The 16,545-nt window shown below is 35.3% G+C and overlaps 1 pseudogene; it reads right to left on the bottom strand.

The window, feature by feature from the left end:
- Window positions 1-3,898: 3,898 nt before the first annotated feature.
- LOC100427993 (UDP-glucuronosyltransferase 2B10-like) overlaps window positions 3,899-16,545 on the bottom strand; it is a 54,787-nt pseudogene continuing 42,140 nt past the window's right edge.

Raw genomic sequence — 16,545 nt, 5'->3', positions numbered from 1 at the left:
TAATTGCTAATTGCATTTCTATCTCTATAGATTAGCCTATTCTGGATGATTTTTAATACATGGAATCATACAATATGTGGTATTTCGTGAGTGGCTTCTTTTATGTAACATAACATTTTAAATGTTCATTTATGATATAGTATACACATGTTGATTCTTACAGCCATTATGTAAGATATTGAGAGTGTGAAGATGACACTATCTTTATAAACTTTGTCAGGGTAATCAAAGATAAAGAGAGAAAAAGAGAAAAGTAAATCAAGCTTGTAGTACATTCAGCATTAATCATTAGGTTTGCTTGTTCTCTGACTCATTTCCTCATAGTTATTCGGCTATTGTCCTATAATTATGGAGATCCTATTTCAAGATTATAGTTCCTCTTATCTCTTCTGTAGATAATAGCTTAAACATTATGAAATGATCAAAGTTCCTTCTGAGGTATTCCTTCAGGACCAGCATACTGACACAACTACTGACTCAGCGTGTCTGAAGGACCTCACTGATGCCAGCTGATCTGAGGGACTTCACCGATGCCAGTTGATGTAGAGGACCCCACAAGGAACTGACTCAGCAAATAATGTTGTTTCTTGTTCTGATATCTTTGTCCCTATTACCCTGAGTAATCAATTACCCAGACTAATCAATTACCCAAATTTTCCAGTCCATCACCGTGTATGATCTCCTTAAAACCTCCAGCCCAGAACTCCTTGAGGAGTTGGATTTGAGGTTTTCTTCTCATCTCCTTGCTCAGTGCCCTGCAATTATTAAACTCCTTCTTTGCTGCCAAACCTGACGTCTCAGTGTAATTGGACTATTATTGGAAAGTAAGCATATGAATCTGTTGGTCCTATAACAAAACTTCAATGGAATAAGTAACTGCAAATACAATTAAACTAGAAAGATAACTATAATTAGAAGTGGAACTTAATGATGTAACAGAATTGATGAAATCTCATGATAAAACAAATAAGTGAAGAGTTACATTCTAGGGAAGAGCAAAGAAACTGGTTTCTTGAGATGGAAACTACTCCTGGTGAAGATGTTATGAACATTGTTGAATGACAATAGGAGATTTTGAATATTACTTAAACTTACTTTATAGAGCAGCATTAGAGTTTGAGAGGATTGATTTCAATTTTGAAAGAAGATCCTCTATGGGTAAAATGCTATCTGACAACATTGAATGCTGAAAAAAATCTTTCGTGAAAGGGTAGGTTAATGTATGTGGCAAATACCATTGTTGTCTAATTTTTAGGATATTGCCACAGCCATGCCAACTACTAGCAGCTACCAGCATAATAAGTATCAACCATCAACATTGATACAAGACTCTCCGTCAACAAAAGTTGCACTCACTGAAGAGTCAGATGATCATTAGCACTCTTTAGCAATTAAGTATCTTTTAATTATAGCATGCACTTTGTAGACTTAATATTATCGCAGACTGAATACGCTACAGCATTTTCTAAGCATAACTTTTTATGTGCCTTAGAAATCAAAGCAAATTGTGTGACTCACTTCATTGCAATATTTGCTTTATTGTAGTATTCAAGAACCAAATCTGCAACATCTCAGAAGTATGCCTTGTATTAATGAAAACACTTAATATGAGATAAACTCTAAAATATGTATTTCAGATGAAGGGGCTCTGTTTACTCACCCCTTCTGTTCCTCTTTATGAGAACCATGCATATTACCTACTCTCAGTCAGTCATCTTGGCCATGTACATTAACCTACCCTTTCACAAAAGATTTTTTTAAAGTTTCTAATTCACACAAAACACAAACATACACACACTTTCTGTCATTCCACATAAAACCCAAAGTTACCAGGTGGTTTTGGAAAATAAATATTTTACATCACTTTACCTATGTGGACCCTCACTAATTAGCTGATAATACATTGAATAGCTATAATATAAGACTCTTTTGATGTGACTCAAATGAATAATACAGGATGTTTAGAGTTCCAGAGAAAAAACACAAGTACTTCTTTATGAAATAATTAGAAAAACTTAACGAGGCAGGTAACATATGATATAAAATGAAAGCTTTGATTGCACCTAGGCAGTGTGTGGCCAAGAAGGGATTTTCCAATAAAGAATAGAAAGAGTAAAGGTCATAGACATATGAGGAGCATCCCAATGTGTATGGATACAGAGAACGTTGAGGGCAGGAGATTACAAAAGACAGTTAATTTGGAACGAAGACGTTAGGCAGTCTTACTTGTCACACTATGGATTTGGATTTTAATACACCACCAAAATTTACTTACACATCTTTTAAAGAATGACAGTTATGAATCAAGATTTCCCTTTAGCAAGCAACTGTGTCAACTAATATTGGCATGTAAAGTCAAGACCTTAAAATTAGAAAGGATTATTAAAAATGTGCATTTGTAACCAAAACAGGAGATCACAATAGCCTGATATGGTTTGGCTGTGTCCCCACCAACATCTCATCTTGAAGTGTAACTACCACAATTCCCACATGTTGTAGGAGGGACTTGATGGAGGTAATTGAATCATGGGGATGAGTCTTTTCCATGCTATTCTGTTCATAGAAAATCTTTGCTTTAGATTTTGCTATTTGTTTTTGGATAGTTAGTTTTCTTTACTTTCTGCTTTTCTTCATGCATCCTATGCTCCTTGATTTTATATATTAATTTATCTTTAATTTAAAAAGAAAAGGACAGAAGTTACTTAGAATTTATGTTCAATGTTGAATTTTGTTCATCTTTATGCCTTTTGTCACATACTTTTCTTTAATGGGAAACCTATAAGAAAATATTGCATTTGAAAACATAGGAATACACAGATGCTCCAATTTCATAAGCAAAACAAATTTCATAATCCTAATTAGCATACTTGCTTTTATTGAGTTTTATGAAATTTAATTAACCATTAAATTTCTAAAAACTCCTTGGATAGTGTATAAATAGTGCTACCTAAAGAGTGGAAATCTAGAATTGCAATAAAAAGAAAGTTAAAATAAACTGATTGCTAGACTGTAACATCAAAATTGTAATTGCCTTTTAATTATAGAAAAGTTTAATTCATAAGAAAGACTACATTAATCTAAGCTTCTATTTTCATGCCCAAGTACACTGGACGGAATTCTTATACAATCAGATATGTTGAAGAGATTCTTGGGTATAATTCTTCTCTATCTTTGTTATATTAGCCCTCCCTTTATATGTTCCTTGGAGTTAGCACACTTCAGCGTTGTTTTTGTTTGTTTTTTGATTTTTTTTTTTTTTTTTTTTTTTTGAGTAGTCAGCACAGATCTTAAGATTTAAAATCTTGGGCGGGCACAGTGGCTCAAGCCTGTAATCTTAGCACTTTGGAAGGTGGAGGCAGATGGATCACGAGGTCAGAGGATTGAGACCTTCCTGGCTAACATGGTGAAATCCCCTCTCTACTAAAAATACAAAAAATTAGCCGGACGTGGTGGCGGGCGTCCATAGTCCCAGCTACTAGGCTACTAAAATTACAAAAAATTAGCTCGGCATGGTGGCAGGCGCCTGTAGTCCTAGCTACTTGGGAGGCTGAGGCAGGAGAATGCCGTGAACTAGAGAGGGCAGAGTTTGCAGTGAGCAAAGATCAGACCACTGCAGTCCAGACTAGCCAACAGAGCGAGACTCCATCTTAAAAAAAAAAAAAAAGGTTTAAAATAACAAAATGTGAGATAGAAACTTAATACCTTAGTTTCATTTTGTCACAAACAAATGACAAGAAAGAGAAGTATTTCCAAAGTTACTTCAAGAATTCATAGTCAAATGATTAGTTGAGCCCACATACACTACTATAATGCTTTAAAATTTTTTGTGTAGAAGTAGTGCCTGTTAATGCAAAGCAGAAAATGAGATTCAAATTCCAAATGGAAAGCCACACTTTCTTCACTGTGTAAACGGCTGCTTATAAGGATTGGAGGTTGTACTAACCTTCTGTGGAATCTGGGCCGAGTCTGAAGCAACGAGATCAGCCTTCTCTTCTGTAAGGTTTTGCACAACTGGCCCCAGAGAAAACACCACAGTGCCATCTTTGCAAGATATATGGATAAATTCTTTCATTTCCTACAAAGAAAATAATTTCTGCATCATAAAGATGCAATGTCATATAGAATAATATAGTTTACCTATGCTTTAATAAAAATCTGAAGAAGTTTCCATATGTATGGTTATATTGTCCCTGTATTCTGCCATATACTTCCAGTCTGTGCCAGAAAGTTTGTGTTAGAAACACATGGCTTCAATACATAGTAATTATTTACCAGAAACAGTACCCAACCAAATAATTATACAGAACACTTAAGTAATAAATATACAGCTCTTTTAATATTTGGTAGATATCTAATTCTAAAATCATAATGGTTTGCAAACTCATAAAAATATTCCTTGAGAAGTGATGTCAGTAAAATGATGAAATAATGCCCCCAAAATTAATTCCCACACAAAAATACAGCTAGTAACTATGTAAATACAAAAAGCCACGCTGAATTCACCAGAGCTAAAAAGAGAAGAAGAAAATCCCAAGACTCATAGACATGGGAAAACTCATTATCTGTAAGAAGAATAATTATTTTGGATTATGACACCTCTTCCACACACCAAGAAGACACACCACTGTGAGAGAACTTTACCTGAAGTTACAAGATCAGAGGAGGAAATTTAAGGGGAATGTTCAGTTTCTTCATGGATCTGTGATTCTTTTTGGGAAGCCCATTTTTGTTCTACCCCAGGAGAAGCATTAGGAGTGGCTAGAGGGTTGAATGACCTGGGGTGAATTGGAAACGAGAGTGGGAGTACTAACCACAGTGATAGGCACACAGATCTCAGCAACTGCTTGGAGTTCCTGTTACCAGGAATGCCACGCTGCGGAGTTTGACCAGTACCATAACACTGCAGGGGCCAAACCAAGTACCCTAATCAAATTTAATCCAAAGAGTATTTCCCAAAGGCACATCTTATTTAAATGGTTAAAAGGCAAATACAAATAAAGAATAGTGATAGCAATATGAGAAAAAGTTTGTACCATATTAAAGAATGTCCCAATTCAAGTTTCACCAAATTTCTCAAAATAAATAAATAAATAAATCAACTTGTGAGCAAGAAGACAATAAGATATACATTTAAGGTGCTGAAAAAAATCTGCCATGCAAAAATACTGTGCCTACCAAAGCAATTCTTAAAACCTGAAAGAGTTTCCCAGACAAAATCTAAGCCACTCATAAACACCAGAACAATGTTATAAGAAACAATAAGAAGGAAAATTTTTTTATTGGAAATAAAAGGACACTCATATGTAGTAAGTACACGTCTGAAGCCATAAAAAGCACTAGTAAAAGCAATTGTAAAGATAAATTCAGAATACTCTAATAGTATAATTGTGGTATATAAGCCATTTATATCTTTATCATGAATGCAAAAGACAAAGATATTAAAGAAAATAGTAACTACAATTGGTTAAGAGATGGAAATTTGAAAAGATATAAATTTAGACATCAAAAAGTGATTATGTGGAAGACAAAATTATGTCAAAATACAGTTTTGTTTAGTTTTCTTTGTGCTGAAAGTTGTCATCAGTTTAAAATATCTAAAAATAAAATATTCTTGTAAATCTTTCATTAACTAGGAAGCCAAACTTAGACACAATAAACAAAAGTGGCATGAAATCAAAACATACTATTCGAGAAAATTACTTAACCATAAAGGAATACACAAAGAGAGATAGAGATAGATAGAGAGAGAGAGAGAGAGAGACAGAGAAAGAGAGACAGATTGAGAGAGAAAGGAGACACAGAAAGTAACCCAGAAAACAATTAACACAATAGAGGTAGCAAATCTTTATCAATTAATAATATTGCAGAATGAAATTGATTGAATGATCCAGGTAAAAGACATAGAGTGACTGAATGGATAAATAATTTAAACTCAACTCTATTGTCCCCACAGAAAACTCACTTCCCCTATGAAGGCATATACAGACTAAAAGGAAATAAATAGAAAATTTTCTTTCTTGTCATTGTAAACAATAAAAAAATTACAGTGTAGCTATACTTAGTTAAAATATATTTTAAGTCAACATTGATAAGAAATTGGCCATTATATAATAATCAAGAGCACAATAGAGCAACAGAATAAAATTGTAAATATATGTGGTCATAACACTGGAACGTCCAAATATATAAAGCAAAATTTACAGAGCTGAAGAGAGAGATTTACTGTGATATAATAGTAGAAGACTTCAGCGCTTTACTTACAATATTAAAAATATAATTCAGACAGAAAATCAAAGAAACTTCAGAGTTAAACTGCACTCTAGGTAAGATAAACCTAACATGAACATTTACCGAACATTCCATCCAGCAGCGGCAGAATATGTAATCTTCTCAACAGCACATGAAACATCTTCTAGAATAGACCATATTTTAGGTCAAAATAGGTCTTAAAGTGTTTTTAATTCAAAATTAGGTCACTTTTTTCCACAACGGAATAAAACTAGAAATCAATAAAAGAAAGAATTTGGGAACATGTACAACTATATGGAAATTAATTCTGCTCATAAACAACCATTTTGTATATAGATAAATTATTTTAAAATATATGAGAAAAATAAAAATGGAAAGACAATATAATAAAACTTGGAAGATATTGAAAAAATAAGTTGTAAAACAACAAATATATATAAATAAAGGTCTTCATTAAAAATGCAGAAATATCTTAAATAAACAACCTATACCACCTTAAGAAATGTGAAAACAGAAACTAAAGTAAAAAATAGTAGATAAGGAATATACTAAAGATTATAGTAGAAATAGATAAAACATATTTTTAAAATATTTAAAAATCAACAAGACAAAAGTTGGTTTATTGAATACATAAAGTGGAAAAATCTTCAGCTAAATTAACTACAAAAAGTGATGACTCAAATAAATAAAGTGAGAGATGAAAAAGATACATAAGAACTGATACACAGAAATGCAAAGGATTATAAAATACTATTATAAACAAGTTCATGCCAACAAATAAAAAAATCTAAAGGACATAGAAAATTTTTTGGATACACACAACCAACCAGTGTTGGATTAAAAAGAAATAGAAACATCAACAGGGAAATAATGAGTATCAAGACTGAAGCAGTAATAAGAACTCACATGAAAAAGCAAAAACGAAAAACCATGAACTGATGGCTTCAGTACTAACTCAAGATGGATTAAAGACTTAAACGTAAAACCTAAAACGATGAAAACCCTAGGAGAAAACCTAGGCAATGCCATTCAGGACATAGGCATGGGCAAATACTTCATGACTAAAGCGCCAAAAGCAATTGCAAAAAAAGCCAGAGTTGACAAATGGGATCTAATTAAACTGAAGAGCTTCTGCACAGCAAAATAAACTATCATCAGAGTGAACAGGAAACCTACAGACAGGGAGAACATTTTTGCAATCTCTCCATGTGACAAAGGGCTAATACCCAGAATCTACAAAGAACTTAAACAACTTTACAAGGCAAAAACAAACAACCCAATCAAAAACTAGGTAAATGGTATGAACAGACACTTCTCAAAAGAAGACATGTATGCAGCCAACAAACATGAAAAAAAGCTCATCATCATTATCATCAGAGAAATGCAAATCAAAACCACAATAAGATACCATCTCACAGAAGTTAGAATTGCAATCATTAAAAAGTCAGGAAACAACTGGTGCTGGAGAGGATGTGGAGAAATAGGAATGCTTTTACATTGTTGGTGGGAGTGTAAATTAGTTCAACCATTGTGGAAGACAGTGTGGCGATCCCTCAAGGATCTAGAACTAGAAACACCGTTTGATCCAGCAATCCCATTATGGGCATCTACCCAAAGGATTATAAATCATACTACTATAAAGATACATGCACAAATATGTTTATTGCAGCACTATTCACAATAACAAGCACTTAGAACCAACCCAAATGCCCCTCAATGATACACTGGATAAAGAAAATGTGGCAATATACACCATGGAATATTATGCAGCTATAAGAAAGAATGAGTTTGTGTCATTTGTGGGAACATAGACCAAGCTGGAAAACATCATTCTCAGCAAACTAACACAGGAACAGAAAACCAAACATTTCATGTTCTCACTGCTAAGTGCAAGTTGAACAATGAGAACACATGGACACATGGAGGGGTATATAACACACTGGGGCCTGTCGCTGTGGGTGGCAAGCAGAGGGAGAGCATGAAGACAAATACTTAATTCATGTGGGGCTTAAAATTTAGGTGACTGGTTGATGGGTGCAGCAAACCACCATGGAACATGTATATCTATGTATCAAACCTGAATGATCTGCACATGTATCCCAGAACTTAAAGTATAATTAAAAAATTAATCCATTTTTTCTAAAATGTTTTTTCCAAAACACTAAAGTAAATGCTTCAAAAATAATTTTTCAAGAGTGTGATTACCTTGATACTAAAACCAGAAAGAAGGAACCAGAGAGAGAGAGGGTTGTGGGGGGGGAGGGGGGATTTATAGACCAATAATCCTAATGAACACAGATGCAAAAATGCTCAACAACTGCTAGCCAACCAAATCCAAGAGCACATCAAAGAGATTATACACAATGGTGAACTGGGATTTATCCCAGGGATGAAGAGAAGGTAAAGCATATGCAAATCAATAAATGTAATATATTACATCAAGAGAATTAAGAAAAAACATACAATTTTGTCAGTTGATGCACAAAAAGCATTTGATAAAATTTACATTCCTTCATGAGGAAAACGTTAAACTTTCAACAAATAAAGTGTACTAAAAAACACTTCAAACTTATTCAGGCCATATATGACAAATGCACAGGTAATATCACACTAAAAAAGGAAAGTTGGAAAGCTTTGTCTCTAAGATCTGGAACAAGACAAAGATGTCCATGTTGACCACTCTTATTCAATATAATATTAGAATTTCTAGCCAGAGCAATTAGCCAACAGAAAGAAAGAAAAGTCATTCATTGGAAAGGAGAAAATCAAATTATCTCTCTTTGCATATGACATGATTTTATACACAGAAAATCCTAAAGACTCCAGCAGAAGCTCTTAAAATTGATCAACAAATCAATTTAGCAGATGGTACTAAATCATCATCTAAAAAAATCAGTTGTGTTTCTGGATTCCAATATCTAAATGAAAAAAAATAAATAAAAAGAATGAAAAAAGAAAACGCATTTACAAAGCTACAAAAATGAAATATGTAGGAATAGATTTAGCCAAGAAGATATAAGATCTTTACAATAAAAATGATAAAACATTATTGAAGGAAATTGAAGAAAACATATCTGTAGTTATAAAGTCTTGAGCTTCTCAAGTCATCCATGAGGATTGGAATCCAGTTCTTCCAAACTCCTGTCAATGTTGATATGCTGTCCTGCTCCTATGAATCACAAATGTTTTAGTTTCCAATATGGTAAATTATTTACAGAAGGTTTACAATTTACTCTGTTCATATTAATCACAGAAATCACAATCTAAGACAACAATAGCATTACAAAATGTATTTCTTAAATGATAAAACTTCAGAGTAACTTTACACCTTTATTAGTAGGCTGCAGAATAGATGTAATGTTGGTGGGCGCGAAAACAACATTAATCTCTTTGTACATTTTCATCAGAACTTTTGGGTGTCCATGTGCATTGTCATTAAACAGCAATATTTTGAAATAAATTTTATTTTCTAAGGAGTAGATCTCAACAGTCAGCTTAAAATATTCAGTGAGTCATGCTTTAAACAGATGTGCTGTCATATAGGCATTGTTTGTCTGTTTATAGAACACAGGCAATGCAGATTCTCAGATTTTCAATGCATAATTCTAAAAGACTCTAGTACTTTCAAAATAATAAATGAACATTGCCTTCAACTTAAATTCACTAGCTGAATTAGCCACTAACAAAAGAGTCACCCTGTCTTTTAATGCTTTAAAGTCAGGCATTGACTTCCCATCTTTAGCTATTAAAGTCTCAGATGACGTATTTTTTCAATAAAGGACCGCTTTGTCAACATTCAAATTCTGTTGTTTAGTGTAATCACCATCATCAATGATCTTAGCTAGGTTGTCTAAATAATTTTCTGCAGCTTCTACATTGGCACTTGCTACTTTACTTTGTACTTCTTTGTTATAATGATAGATTTTTTTTTTCTTTCTCAGCCTCATGGGCCAATGTCTGCTAGCTTTCCAAATTTTTCTCTGAGGCTCCCTCACCTATTTCAGCCTTCATAGATTAAAAAGAGGTAAGGTCTTGCACTGGATTAGGGTTAGAGTGAAGTTGTGATTGTGGCTGGTTTGATATATCCAGATTAAAACGTCTTCACATCAGTGATAATGGGGTTTTACTTTTTACCATGTGGGCATTCACTGGAGTAACACTTCTAATATCCTTTATGAACTTTGTTTTGTCTTTTTTTTTTTTTAATTCACAACTTGGTCATTTGATGCAAGAGGCCTAGCTTTAAGTCTTTCTAAGCTTTTAACATGCATTCCTCATGTTTCTTAATTATTTCTAGCTTTTGATTTAAAGTGAAAGATGTTGGACTCTCCTTTCTACTTAGGGACCTTTCTAAGTTTATTAACTGGCTTAATTTCAATGTTGTTGTGTCTCAGGAAATAGGCCTGAGGGGTGGGAGAAAGACTAGGAAACAACTGATATGTGGGGCACTCAGTAGACACCCATTTCTTAAGTTGGACATCTTATATGGGCATAGTTTGTGATGCCCCAAGCCAATTACAATAGTAATATGAAAAATCACCAATCACAGATGACCATGGCAGATATAATAATAGCAAAAAAGCTTGAACTTTTGTGAAAAATTAACAAAATGGGTCACAGAGATATAAATTAGTTACTTGCAGTTTGAAAAAATGATGTCAATAGACTTGCATGATGTGCAATTGCCACAAACATTCAATTTGTAAAAAAAAAAAAAAAAAAAAAAAGAAAAAGAAAAAGAAAAAAACAAAAAAAACTAAATATATGCAAACCATAATAAAACAAAGTGCAATAAAGTAAGGTATGCTTGTACTCTGAAGGATATTATGATGTGTGATATAAATGGTGCAAAATGATCAGAAACCCAGAGAAAACCATTAGCCATCTGTGGAGTAATCAGAAAAAGCTGGTGTGACAGATCACATATACAGTGAGATGAAACCTTTGGTAGACTCTAGACAGAGAGTGGCTAAAGGAAACAAATCATAGAATGAGAGAAAGTCCTGATATTTGCAAACTATTCCCACAAGTATGAATTTTAGAGTAAATCGTATACCAGAGATTATAAAAAAAATTTTGGTTGAAATTGGAGGCCTTGTGTAGATTTATGTGATGTATACAGGTTTCTGTTTTAATTTACAGGCAAAATAATTTAATCTAGTATTAAGGAAAACCAGCCAAAACGTCATTGTTGCTTTGTTGTGTTTCTTTAGCAAGCCAGTCTGGCAGCTAAACAAAGATTGGCAAGTAAACAGAAGAGTGTAAATGTAGGGAAAATAATTAAAAGTATATATTAGGAAACCAAGTATAAGACTATAGGGCTGTGGCTTGCATGATAGTAAATGTGAGGAATTATTTTGAGTTTGTGTTTACCAACCGACTACATCTGAGGCTGAAAGTATTGTATACACAAAGACACAGATATGGTTTCTACCTGAATGGTCAAAACATCAACAATGTCTTTAGGTAAAATATACACAAAAAATGAATGCTATGTTTGGGAAAAATAGGATCTTTGTGCAACTGGTTTTCCTTCAGTGATTAATTTAGTAATAATACTTCTCTATGTAAATAATTATAATTTCCTAGGAGACTCATTGTTGCGTATAGTGATAGAGTTTCATAATATAAATTAGATAATAATTTATCTACCCAGCTATCTATGCTTCTGTTAATTTTTTTCACATTACACATTAAATGCACAATTTACAACACTTATGTAATCCACTTATGCATGCTATATAGGCAATAAAAGAGAATGTGATATAGTTCCTGTGATCAAGTAGCTCACATGTTTATATTTAAATTTTAAAATGCCATTATAATTTGAATGGTATTTATTTCTATATTAAAGAAAGGTCTACAATCAGAGGGTTAAGATGGTCGAATAGGAAGAGCTCCAGCCTCCAGCTCCCAGTGTGAGTGACACAGAAGATGGGTGATTTCTGCATTTTCAACTGAGATACTGGGTTCATTTCACTGGGTCGTGTCAGACAGTCACTGCTGGTCAGTGGGTGCAACCCAACCAGTGAGAGCTGAAGCAGCGTGAGGCATCGCCTCACCTGGGAAGTGCAAAGGAGAAGGGAATTCCTTTTCCTAGCCAAGAGAAACGGAGACATGCAACACATGGAAAATTGTGTAACTCCCACCCTAATAGTGTGCTTTACCAAGGGTCTTAGCAAATGGCACACCAGGAGATTATATCCCACACCTGACCCAGAGGGTCCCATGTCCAAGGAGCCTCCCTCATTACTAGCACAGCAGTCTGAGATCTAACAGCAAGGTGGCAGCGAGGCTGGGGGAGGGGCACCCACCATTGTTGAGGTTTAAGTAGGTAAACAAAGACACTGGGAAGCTCGAACTGGGTGGAGCCCACCGCAGCTCAAGGAGGCCTGCCTGCCTCTGTAGACACCACCTGTGGGGACAGGGCATAGTTAAACAAAAAGCAACAGAAACCTCTGCAGATGTATATGCCCCTGTCTGACAGCTATGAAGAGAGCAGTGGTTCTCCCAGCACAGAGGTTGAGATCTGAGAATGGACAGATTGCCTGCTCAAGTGGGTCCCTGACCCCCGAGTAGCCTAACTGGGAGACATCCCTCATTCGGTGCCGACTGACACCTCACACCTCACATGGCTGGGTACACCTCTGAGACGAAGCTTCCAGAGCAAGAATCAGACAGCAACACTTGCTCTTCAGCAATATTCTCTCTTCTGGAGCCTCTGTTGCTGATACCCAAGCAAACAGGGTCTGGAGTGGACCTCAAGCAAACTCCAACAGACCTGCAACTGAGGATCCTGACTGTTAGAAACAAAACTAACAAACATAAAGGATACCCACACCAAAACCACATCAGGACATCACCATCATTAAGGACCAAAGGCAGATAAAACCACAAAGATGGGGAAAAACAGGGCAGAAAAGCTGGAAATTCAAAAAATCAGAGTGCATCTCCCCCTCCAAGGGAATGCAGCTCATCACCAGCAATGGAACAAAGCTGGTTGGAGAATGACTTGGACAAGTTGAGAGAAGAAGGCTTCAGTCAATGAAACTTCTCAGAGCTAAAGGAGGAACTAGGTACCCAATGCAAATAACTAAAAACCTTCAATAAATAATGGATAACTAGAACAACGAAGGCAGAGAAGTCCTTAAATAAACTGATAGAGGTGAAAATCATGACACGACAATTCCGTGACAAATACACAAGCTTCAGTAACCGACTCGATCAACTGGAAGAAAGAGTATCAGTGATTGAAGATCAAATGAATGAAATGAAGCAAGAAGAGAAGTTTAGAGGAAAAAAAAAAAAAAAGAGTAAGAAGAAATGACGAAAGCCTCCAAGAAATATGGGATTATGTGTAAAGACCAAATCTACGTCTGACTGCTGTGCCTGAAAGTGACGGGGAGAATGGAACAAAGTTGGAAAACACTCTTCAAGATATCATTCAGGAGAACTTCCCCAACCTAGTAAGACAGGCTAACATCCAAATTCAGGAAATACAGAGAACACCACAAAGATACTCCTGGAGAAGAGCAACTCCAAGACATACAATTGTCAGATTCACCAAAGTTGAAATGAAGGAAAAAATGTTAAGGGCAGCCAGAGAAAAAGGTTGGATTACCCACAAAGGGAAGCCCATCAGACTAACAGCAGATCTCTCAGCAGTAACTATACAAGCCAGAAGAGAGTGGGGGCCAATTTTCAACATTCTTAAAGAAAAGGATTTTCAACCGAGAATTTCATATCCAGCCAAACTAAGTTTCATCAGTGAAGGAGAAATAAAATCCTTTACAGACAAGCAAATGCATAGAGATTTTGTCACCACCAGGCCTGCCCTACAAGAGATACTGAAGGAAACACTAAACATGCAAAGGAACAATCGGTACCAGCCATTGCAAAAACATGCCAAAATGTAAAAACCATTGATGCTAGGAAGAAACTGCATCAACTAACAAGCAAAATAACCAGCTAATATCACAATGATAGGTTCAAGTTCACATATGTCAATATTAACCTTAAATATAAATGGACTAAATGGTCCAAATAAAAGACACAGACAGGCAAATTGGATAAAGAGTCAAGACCCATCAGTTGGCTGTATTCAGGAGACCCATCTCACATGCAGAGACACATATAGGCTCAAAATAAAGGGATGGAGGAAAATCTACCAAGCAAACAGAAAACAAAGAAAGGCAGGAGTTGCAATCTTAGTCTCTGATAAAACAGACTTTAAATCAATGAAGATCAAAAGAGACAAAGAAGGTCATTACATAATGGTAAAGGGATCAATTCAACAAGAAGAGATAACTATCCTAAATATATATGAACCCAATACAGGAGCACCCAGATTCATAAAGCAAGTCCTTAGAGACTTACAAAGAGACTTAGACTCCCATACAATAATAATGGGAGACTTTAACACCCCACTGTCAACATTAGACAGATCAACGAGACAGAAAGTTAACAAGGATATCCAGGAATTGAACTCAACTCTGTACCAAGCAGACCTAATAGACATCTACAGAACTCTCCACCTCAAATCAACAGAATATACATTCTTCTCAGCACCACATTGCACCGATTCCAAAACTGACCACATAGTTGGAAGTAAAGCACTCCTCAGCAAATGTGAAAGAACAGAAATTATAACAAACAGTCTCTCAGACCACAGTGCAATCAAACTAGAACTCAGGACTAAGAAACTCATTGAAAACCACTCAGCTACATGGAAACTGAACAATCTGCTCTTGAATGATGACTGGGTACATAACAAAATGAAGGTAGAAATAAAGATGCTCTTTAAAACCAGTGAGGACAAAGTTACAACATACCAAAATCTCTAGGGCACATTTAAAGCAGTGTGTAGAGGGAAATTTATAGCACTAAATGCCCACAAGAGAAAGCAGGAAAGATCTAAAACGGACACCCTTACATCACAATTAAAAGAACTAGAGAAGCAAGAGCAAGCACATTCAAAAGCTAGCAGAAGGCAAGACATAACTAAGATCGAGGCAGAATTGAAGGAGATAGAGACACGAAAAAACCTTCAATAAATCAGTGAACCTAGGAGCCGGTTTTTTGAAAAGATCAACAAAATTGCTAGACCACTAGCAAGACTAATAAAGGAGATAAGAGAGAAGAATAAAATAGACACAATAAAAAATGATAAAGGGGATATTACAACGGATCACACAGAAATAAAAACTACCGTCAGAGAATACTATAAACACATGTATGCAAATAAACTACAAAAACCAGAAGAAATGCATAAATTCCGGGACACATACGTTCTCTGAAGACTAAACCAGCAAGAAGTTGAATCCCTGAATAGACCAATAGCAGGCTCTGAAATTGAGGCAATAACTAATAGCCTACCAACAAAAAAGTCCAGGACCAGACAGATTCACAGCCAAATTCTGAGAGGTACAAGGCGGAGCTGGTACCATTCCTTCTGAAACTATTCCAATCAATAAAAAAAGAGGGAATCCTCCCTAATTCATTTTATGAGGCCAACATCATCCTGATACCAAAGCCTGACAGAGATAAAACAAAAAAAGAGAATTTTAGAACAATATCCCTGATAAACTTCAAACAAAAATCCTCAATAAAATTCTGGCAAACTGAATCCAGTGGCACATCAAAAAGCTTATCCAACATGATCAAGAGGGCTTCATGCCTGGGATGCAGTGCTGGTTTAAGGTATGTAAATCAATAAATGCAATCCAGCATATAAACAGAACCAAAGACAAAAACCACATGATCGTCTCAATAGATGCAGAAAAGGCCTTTGACAAAATTCAACAGTCCTTCATGAGAAAAAAGCTCAATAAATTTGGTATTGACGGAACGTATCTCAAAATAATAAGAGCTATTTATGACAAACCCACAGCCAATATCATACTGAAAGGGCAAAAACTGGAAGCATTCCCTTTGAAAACTGGCACAAGAGAGGGATGCCCTCTCTCACCACTCCTATTCAACACAGTATTGGAAGTTCTGGCTAGGACATTGAGGCAAGAGAAAGAAATCAAGGGTATTCAGTTAGGAAAAGAAGAAGTCAAATTGTCCCTGTTCGCAGATGACATGATTGTACATTTAGAACACCCTATTGTCTCAGCCCAAAATCTCCTTAAGCTTCTAAGCAACTTCAGCAAAGTCTCAGGATACAAAATCAATGGCAAAAATCAAAAGCATTCTTATACACCAGTAACAGACAAACACAGAGCCAAATCATGAATGAACTTCCCTTCACAATAGCTTCAAAGAGAATAAAATATCTAGGAAACCAACTTACAA

Source organism: Macaca mulatta, chromosome 5 (genome assembly GCF_049350105.2).
Source record: "Macaca mulatta isolate MMU2019108-1 chromosome 5, T2T-MMU8v2.0, whole genome shotgun sequence".
NCBI classification, from domain to species: domain Eukaryota; kingdom Metazoa; phylum Chordata; class Mammalia; order Primates; family Cercopithecidae; genus Macaca; species Macaca mulatta.
This window is presented reverse-complemented; position numbering and strand designations above follow the sequence as displayed.